This window comes from Camellia sinensis, chromosome 8 (genome assembly GCF_055761805.1).
Source record: "Camellia sinensis isolate YWXY chromosome 8, ASM5576180v1, whole genome shotgun sequence".
In the NCBI taxonomy this organism is placed as follows: Eukaryota; Viridiplantae; Streptophyta; class Magnoliopsida; order Ericales; family Theaceae; genus Camellia; species Camellia sinensis.
This window is the reverse complement of record NC_138968.1, coordinates 72023496-72033555: the sequence shown is the minus strand read 5'-3', so window position 1 is coordinate 72033555 and position 10060 is coordinate 72023496.

The following is a 10060-nucleotide window of genomic DNA, read 5'->3' as shown; positions in this document are numbered from 1 at the left end:
AAATGCCTAATGCAACATATGCAAAATGCAACTATAGCAGGCTCGGCTATTCTAAACATGGCATATGAGATGCAACAGCTAACATGTATTCAACTTGGAATTGAAATACAAATGCAGTTAGTATGATGCGCCGAGCCCGGTGCATGCAATACAGATCAATGATGCAAACATGCTGTCATACTGTATGATAATTGAAATATGCCCTAATCTAACCATCATAAGCTGGTAAATAAAAGGGAGAATGACGTGGGGTTGGAAGACATACAACACACTCACGCACACTTATTACAGTTGTGCCCTCGCACAGAGGGTCCGAATAAATAATACAGTCCCGAATAAAAGAATATTACAGTCCAAATAATTACAAAATCCTAATTAATTTACAAATTTAACTAAGAAAGCTATAAACTAGCATGCAAGCTAGGGGACTGCCTCGACTCCGCTCCGGATGATGAATGATGCATGTCTGGGCTGCCTTGCGCGGAAATCCATTGGGATGCCCCAACTAGCATCTGTTTTGTGATTTTTCTTGGGAAGCGCGCCAAACTCTGGAAATTTGCTGATTTTCATCTTGCTGCAACAGAGAGCAGGAAAGGGGCATAGCAATGTATTTCACAAATATATGCATGCCTCGATCCTCGCGCCACCAATCACGCATATCGATGCATGATGGCAGAGGGGTCGAAATGTGCAACTCAATATTGAATGAATGCACGTATAAACACAACAAGAACCTAGCTCCATCATGGGTAATCCGGAGTGTCGGTGACTGGGGAATTGAGACGCGTTCCGTCACTCGGAGTACGAAACGCACCTCGTTTCCCGTGCCCGGGCTAACTCCTATCCTGAACACGATGCAGTATGCATGACATGCATGAAATGCAACTAAGATACAGCCTAGCATGCACAATGCTATGAAAATGAGATGTCTCGAAATGCGTGCACACGGGCACGCAAACCGAGGAAATGCATACGTAATGTAAATGACATGGAAATATGATATGGGCTTACACTAACATGAGAGAGCCTCAGCCACACTCACATAGGGGGCCAATGGATGAAAATGAAGTGCCTCGAAATGCGTGCACACGGGCACGCAAACCGAGGCAATGGCATACGCAATGCAATATGGCTAAAATGGCATATAGAATGTAACATGGACTTATACTAACATGAGAGAGCCTCAGCCACACTCACATAAGAGGCCGATGAATGAAAATGAAGTGCCTCGAAATGCGTGCACACGGGCACGCAAACCGAGGCAATGGCATGGAAATGATATGCAAACACGCTAATGGGATTTAGGCACTGAAATATGGGGGAAAACAGCCCCGAAATGAGGCGAAAACACACCCGATGCATGGAATCTCTCCCGAAATGCAAAATTAGGCACCCGAAATGGCCTATAGCTATACCAAACATGCATAATTGGTACATGGAATGAAAAGACAGAAGCAAGGCAGCCTCAAAATCAGCATTTTTCTAGTACAAATCATGGCCAAACAGTAAGTAAAGATAGGGAAACAATGGCATGCAAAAATGGCCCTAAACATGAGGTTATGAAGCAACTCGCAGCTGCTGACCCCAAACGGGTTAGGACCCTTCAACAACATTGAAGAGGAGCCAGAAATATGCACATTTACTGAACTATAAAAGCCTCAAAACAAACATAGATATGGCTAAGCTTTTATGCAAGAAAACGGACCAAAAGGTGGCCAAAGAGGCAAGTGGTATATGAAAAGCCCAAACTGAAAAATTCCCTTCTACAACATTGAAGAGGGACCAAAAATAAGCATATTTACAGAACTGTAAAAACCCAAAAACAGTATACAAACATGCTAGAAATACAATGCAAAATGAGGCTCAAAAGAGGCTATAACATGAAGTATGCAAAATATTCCACAAAAGGCCAAAGACCATCAATGAAACATGTTAAGAAGGTCAAAATAAGGCCATCTCTAGGCCTGTAAAAGGACCAAAAACAGAAGCATGATAGGCTGCCAAAGCATGCAAAAATGGGGACCAAAAGAGAGATATAACATGAAGTGACATATGGAGGTCCCAAACAGTGATGAGCCCTTCTTCAATGTTGAAGAGGGGCTCAAAATAAGCCTATTTACAGAACTGTAAAACACCCAAAAATGGAAGCATAATGGGTTGCCAAAGCATGCAAGAAAATTGACATTCAAGGGGATATTGAAGCAAGTGCAATATGGGGGCCTCAAACAGGGTTGAGCCCTTAATGAAACAAGAAAATGAGCTCAAAAAAATGACCTTTTAAGTTTTGGTCGGAGCTCAAATCAATAAGCATATATGGCTTAGAGATGGTGCAAAAAATAAGCTAGAAAAGAGGGCAATTGGACTTACCTTTGAAGACCAACACTTTTGTTGCTTCTTGGACCAGATTTGGTGACTATAAGCTGCTGGAATTCTTCCCCTTGCTGCTGGAATGGAGGGGTGGTGGTAGAGCTTGAAGATGATGAAGAAATGGAGCCCAAAACTTGAAGGAAATGGGGTGCTATGTATGTATCTTCTCCAAGCAACTCTTGTAACCCCTTTTCTTGAGTTGGGAGGCCAGCAATATCCAAGAAAGAGGGAGAGAAGAGTCTAGCAAAAGTGGAGCCAAAATGAGCCTCTTGTTCCCCCACAAAATATCCCCCGGATAAAGATATTTTCTGGGGGAAACAGCTGTACAGCTGTAAAGTGTATCACACAAGGAACATGGCCGGCCCATTATTTTTGCTTCAGGTGGCCGGCCGGCCACCCCCCCTAGCCGGCCGGCCAAGGGTCAAAAAGGCCAAGTTTATATAGTGGCCGGCCACCACAAAAAGGTGGCCTCCCAGGTCTCCTCATCACAACCTTGTGGTTCGAATTTGGAAACTCTAAAACAGGAGAGAGAACAAGCCATTTTCAAGAGGGGTTCAAAAGGGTCAAATGGAAATAGTGGCCGGCCATGAACTTTTAGGGTCCTCCCATGTGTGTACATCACAAATATGTGGTTTGGGGTTGAAGAAAGTGGCCCCAAGGTGTTCAACATTGGCTCGGAAGTGCGAAAAATGGGTGTCGGAGGGCGAAACGGTCAAAAAGGCCAAGTTTATATAGTGGCCGGCCACCACAAAAAGGTGGCCTCCCAGGTCTCCTCATCACAACCTTGTGGTTCGAATTTGGAAACTCTAAAACAGGAGAGAGAACAAGCCATTTTCAAGAGGGGTTCAAAAGGGTCAAATGGAAATAGTGGCCGGCCATGAACTTTTAGGGTCCTCCCATGTGTGTACATCACAAATATGTGGTTTGGGGTTGAAGAAAGTGGCCCCAAGGTGTTCAACATTGGCTCGGAAGTGCAAAAAACGGGTGTCGGAGGGCGAAAATGGAATATAACTGGTTGTCAAGATAATTGCTGGCCTCCCACCCTCCAATGACCTTCCTGGTGATAAAACAGAGGTACCTGCCAAAAATGAACGAAAACCGATGCAAAACGAATGCTCGGGGGCCAAAACACGCAGTTCGGTGTCCCGAAAATGGGCTGCCAAGCACCGAAAGTGGCGTTCGGCCACGAAGTGGGTTTCTCTGACCCCAGTGTCCCTCAAAAGGGAGAAAATAAGATGTATGCCAAAAATCAGAGCAAATGGAGATGGTTAAGCGGTCCCGAACCGAGGCACACGGCCTGACGGCTCCGAAATGGGCAAAATGGCCTGCGGCCACAAAACGTGGCCTACGGCCACTGAGAGATGATCTACAGGACCTCTCCCTCCCCTCAGGAAAAGAAACAGAGAAAACCGAGCCTGGTTCGCAAACCGAGGTAAGGCACGGAAGAGGGTTCGGAAGTCCGGAGGCGGGGCTCACGCCCGCGACTCTGAAACTTCTGAACGAGCACATTATGTAATATCACCAAGCGCTCAACTGGTGACGTCTAAGTCTTAAGGTTGGTCAAAAATGGGGTGTCTACAGTTGCCTCTCTTTGACAGAACTCGGAAGTCACAAGTGACGGGAGTGAATGCCAAAGCCCAGAGACGACCCATTTTTGACAAGGCCGAAGACTTAGACAAACATACAAGATAAACAGAGATGTGCCCGCAGGCATGCCCGCAGGCAAAAGGGCGCAAAATGCAAAATGGTATGCAAGAAGATTTTAAAGATTGGACTTATACGCTACGCGAAGCCGGTTTTGAAAGTTGGACTTATACGCTACGCGAAGCCGGTTTGCAAGTTGGACTTATACGCTACGCGAAGCCGGTTATCACTCATGATCATGCAAAGAGAGCTATAATGAAGCAATTATGCGAAATAAATGCAACATTTTAAGCGAATGCTAGGAAAGCAAGTAAACTCAAGCCAAACTACACCTCGTGCAGAAAGGATGTAAGAAAATTATGGAATTCTCACTGCAAATGCAGTGTGCATGTGTGATAGATACACAGAGCGAACATGTGATTGATACACAAAAAGGTGAACACAAAGTGTGATAGATGCACTAAGTGAACAAGTATGATAGATATATAAAGCGAGAGTGTGTGATTGATACACAAAAAGGTGAGCACAAAGTGTGATAGATGCACTAAGTGAGCAAAGCGAGTGTGTGATAGATACACTATTTGAGCAAAGTGTAATTGATATACGAAGGGTGGAGTGAGCAAAGTGTAATTGATACACAAAGGGTGAAGTGAGCAAAGTGTAATGGATACACTAAAGGTGAACACAAAGTGTGATAGATGCACTTAGTGAACAGAGTATGATTGATATACTGAAAATGAACACAAAGTGTGATAGATGCACAATGTGAGCAGAGTATGATTGATATACTAAATGTGAACACGAAGTGTGATAGACGCACTTAGTGAACAGAGTATGATTGATATACTGAAAATGAACACAAAGTGTGATAGATGCACTTAGTGAACAGAGTATGATTGATATACTAAATGTGAACACGAAGTGTGATAGATGCACTTAGTGAACAGAGTATGATTGATATACTGAAAATGAACACAAAGTGTGATAGATGCACTTAGTGAACAGAGTATGATTGATATACTGAGAATGAACACAAAGTGTGATAGATGCACTTAGTGAACAGAGTATGATTGATATACTGAAAATCAACACAAAGTGTGATAGATGCACAATGTGAGCAGAGTATGATTGATATACTAAATGTGAACACGAAGTGTGATAGATGCACTTAGTGAACAGAGTATGATTGATATACTGAAAATGAACACAAAGTGTGTTAGATGCACTTAGTGAACAGAGTATGATTGATATACTGAAAATGAACACAAAGTGTGATAGATGCACTTAGTGAACAGAGTATGATTGATATACTAAATGTGAACACGAAGTGTGATAGATGCACTTAGTGAACAAAGTATGATTGATATACTGAATGAATGGAGTGTGATTGATACACTGAACGAGAATGTATGTGATAGATACACAAAAGTGAATATGCGCATGGTAGATACACAAAATGAGAGTGTGTGTGATAGATACACAAAAGTGAAAGAAGTGTGATTGATACACTAACTAAATGAAGTGTGATTGATATACTAAGCGAACAAAGAAAACGTGATAGATACACTAAGGGTGAATGAGGTGTGATTGATACACTTAAAGAAATGAAGTGTGATAGATACACTAACTGAATGAAGTGTGATTGATACACAAAATAAAAGATCTCAAACGGAACTTCTTTGAATGAACCGTACATACAATATCGTGCATGAATGAGAAAGAAACTTGATAGGTACAGTGCAACACAATGCATGATGCTTAAGGAACGCAATAAACAAGCGTAACGGTGCTTTAGGAAGCACTTCATGAGGTGAGTGGCAGTGAACCGCTCTGCTCTGATGGGAATCTTCCCCTGTGCTCTTCGAACACTTACCTTCAACTTACAGTACAAAGGCTCTGAAACACTGACGAGGGTTCTTCATGTAGAACACTTTGGACATTGCCTTTCTTCCTGATCATATTCACAACTTTCCCTATTCTCCAACGGGGTGACAGACTAGGTTGGTTCAGTATCCAGAACTGAGGCGTAGACATGCCGCCTCAACCTATGGGGCTTCCATACAGATTTCAAGCCGAGGACACGCCTCTGGGTATTTAAACCAGACTTTAGTCTCGGAAATCCCGAACCTTTGTGTTCTAGGCATCAGCCATTCGAACTCTAGTTTCCACCGTCGCAGTTGGTCTCTTAGGAACTCATTGTGAACACAACCAAGATGCCTCTGGCGGGAAATGGTACTCAGGGAGAGCACTTCTGATTACCATTTTGGCTTGAAGCAGACTTGATCTTGAGCTTGAGGTAGAGGCACACTCATACTTCGGAGCTTTGGCAAGACTTGAAGGGGTACACACGGAATGTAGTCTCGGAACTTACTGAAGTTGAAACAAACTGAGATGCTCCACATTTCCTCTTTTGCTTTTGCTTTGCAGTCCAGAACCGTATAGCTTCAAATAGGTCCTAGTTCTACTGTTTTCGCATGACCTGGGTTGAAACCTGCGGTTTTATGAAAGAATGAATCGTGTTTTGCACAGATATGGAGAACGGCACGGCACTTGGAGCGCAAAACGATTTTATTTTTGAATTGATAAATGAGCTTTTGACCGGGTATCGAGCCTACGACTGAATACAGCAAAACGACTCAACAAGGAAACAAAAGGCACACAACCTAGACACATCGAGTAACACTCGAAACGACTCAAAACAAGATTCGAGACAAACAAAACAAAAGACACGACACACAGACGTGCACAGGGAGCCTGTTTCACCGGGTATTGTTCCCCACCCTCTCTCATTTGTGATTCTCACATCACTCGGCCCTCAAGCTCTATTTTTCTGAAAAAGCCCTTTTCTCACTTTTTCTCTCATCGCACATCTCTCTATTTTTCAATCTCTCATTTTTCATCCCTCCCCTGGGTGGTTGATGGATGAACGGCAAATTGTGGGCTCGCTCCCCTAGTGTTCTGCTAGATTCTCTTTCTTCTGCTCACAACAGTGAGTTTCTCCCGCAGAGGGGTTGCGCCACAACTGGGTGTGTAGCAAATCTGTAGCTAACATCGGTCGATGGTGCTCTTCTGGGGAGTTTGGACGTGATCATATGTGTCCAGACAGGAGAGTGGAATATCTTGATCCATTCCGGTTTGTGCTTCGCACTTGGCTTGATACCTCGTTGCTTGGAGGATGAGAGAGCTTTAAGCCATTTTGCTGTTAACTTCAGTTGTGCCCTATTCTGGCAAGTAGAGTGCCCTTCATGGCAAGTATGTTGACAATGGGAAAGGCTGGAAGCCTGACTCAACTGTGCCCCTAGTTCATCATTTTGACCATTTTTTTTTGTTTTAGTTTTCTCTTAAAACATTTTGACCAAAATGAGAGTTAGATTAACATGTTTGTTCAATTTTCTGATTCAAAATCAGGCAAGTCAGGCCATGAGCACTGAAAATTTTCCTCTTTTGGATCCAAGAAATGGTCCAGTTTTTGAAAATTGAATACTTTTCGAGAAGAGTAGTCAACTTTAGTAAAAATTCTCAAAACTATTTTTGCAAATGACCACTGCTCAACGAGTACGGAACCTACTCTCGAGATGCACAACCTCGGATTCGAAGGAATGGAAAATTGCCCCTTGTCTGAAGGACACTGCATGGCAACGGAAAGTTGCCCCTTGTTTGAAATGACACTGCGGCGTTTTGAATGGCAACGGAAAGTTGCCCCTTGTTTGGATAGCACCGCAGCGTATTGAATGGCAACGGAAAGTTGCCCCTTGTTTGAATGACACCGCGGTGCATTGAATGGCAACGGAAAGTTGCCCCTTGTTTGAATGACACCGCGGTGCATTGAATGGCAACGGAAAGTTGCCCCTTGTCTGAATGGCACCGTAGTGTATTGTAATCAGTCCTCAGAGCGATGATTGCAACCGAATTCCCGGATACAGAAAAGACAAAGATGACTAGAACCATCACGTGGACACAGTCGAATTTGGAGTGTTTTATGGCTGGACTTTAGAATGAAGTTGCCTACGTATCCCAAAGATGGGAATCAAGCCTCACTTAGTTTGGGGTTAAGGTACACTCGGGTATTAACCTCTCCTTTTTAGACTCTAACTTTTGCCAAGGCGCCCGTTGCGGGTTTTCGACCTTGCGAGCTTTGTTCTCCTTCTTTTTTCAATTTTTTTTTGCTTTTTGATTTTTCTTTTTTGTTCTTTCTTTGCATTTTTCTTGCTCTAACTTTTGCCTGGGCCGCCTTTCCGGGTTTTCGGCCCAGCGAGCCTCTCAAGGGTAAAAGCATAGCTTTGTCCATATCAAATGGTTTTGAGATCCTGAAGTTATCTGAATCCAGGAGAATGGCTGCTGTTTTGCTTTGTAAGCTTCCTCTGATGAGATCTGATCTTCTTGACCTGACTTTCCTGGCCTCTTGTTCGAGGGCTGCTTCCAATCTGGCCACACAGGCTTCCCTTGATGGTCGATCGTTGAACACTTCGAATTGTGGTTCAAGGTTTTAAAGCAAGGACTTAAGTGTTGAGGCTGAGAGCGATCCTAAGCTGTACAATCTCAAGAGCGATTCCACACAGGTCTTCGCAAGATCGCGCAAAACATTTTGTTTTTGAAAGTTTTTAAGAAAGCGACCAGTCACTCGCGCTGAAGACAGTGTAGAACCAATTTGGATCAAGCCAGGATCCTTCCCAGTACTCACACTAACAAGCATGTTTTCATTCATTAAGGGCTTAGCATGCCTCTCTTTCTCTCAATTGATCAAGTTTTGCAAAACCTGAGGAATTCCTTCCTCTTTGTTTTTATCATAATGTTTTGAGAAAAAAAAAAGTTTTGAAAAACTTAGGCCATTACAATGACTTCAAGGCACAGAAAAGACACAGCTTCTAGTCGAATACTGCCATCTTATTTAGAATTTCTGGCATAACTGGCACATGGTAGAAGCAAACACAAGAGTGCGAAAATCACTGCTGTTTCATTCAAAATCTGTTGGCACAACTGGCTCCCTGACAGAAACAGACTCAAAACAAAACGAAAAAGACAGACACAAAACAAAATGGTGATGCCCGAGGTAACACCCCCCGGAATCACCCGACTCCTATACAACAGGACTAACTCGATACAACAAGATAGACCCAAAACAAAAGAGACTGACTCAAAACAAAAAGACAGACTCAAAACAAAACAACAAGACTGACCCAATACCTAAGTCAGAAATTGGCATTCGCAAATGCTCAGAATAGTGCCTGTCCTTTCCACATTTGGAGTAAATCGAGTACCACCCGCAGCTGGTTCAATCTCTGATCAGATCACATTATCTCCCCACAAATTCACTGATCAAGTGCTGATGGACTTTCCTGGACTGGCGCAGGGATGATCCCGTTGTCAAACAGATCTTGTACATCATGGCGCAGACGAAAGCAGTCGTCGGTAGTATGGCCTGTTTGCTGATGGTAGGCGCAGTACTTAGTCTGATCATGTTTTGCAGGGATAGGATCGGATAGGGGCCATTGTTCCAACGGTTTCAGATGCCCTTTCCGGATTAAGGCCTCTAGAGCTTTTGACAAAGGCATATAAAGCGGGGTGAAAACCCTTTTGACTCGAGGTGGGTACTTGGTTCCTTGTGAGCTACTTCCGGACGCACCGGTGAATGGGGTAGCTGTTTTTGATATGGTGGTAGCCACCATGCCCACATCAGAAGATCTTGCAGCTGCATCACCACTGGTGGTCGCATTCGAACTGCGGGAAAATGCCCTCCTGGGCTGCTCCTTCTCCTGGTCAAACAGACCTTGCCTCATTGCATCTTTGATTTGTACCCCCATATCGTGTAAATCTGAGAAAGTGGGAAAGGGGATTACAATCATTCTCTGCATTAGCTTAGGCTGGAGATTGCGCACAATCATCCGAATTTGATCCTTATCAGTAGGCCTTAGAGTCATCATCGAGGCCTTCGCTCTCCACCGAGACACGAATTCTGAGAAGCTCTCCTTTGGCTCCTGCCTCATCGCCTCAAGATCACGGGTCGTAATCTCGATTTGGGTATTGTATGAATATTGTGTGACGAAGGCCT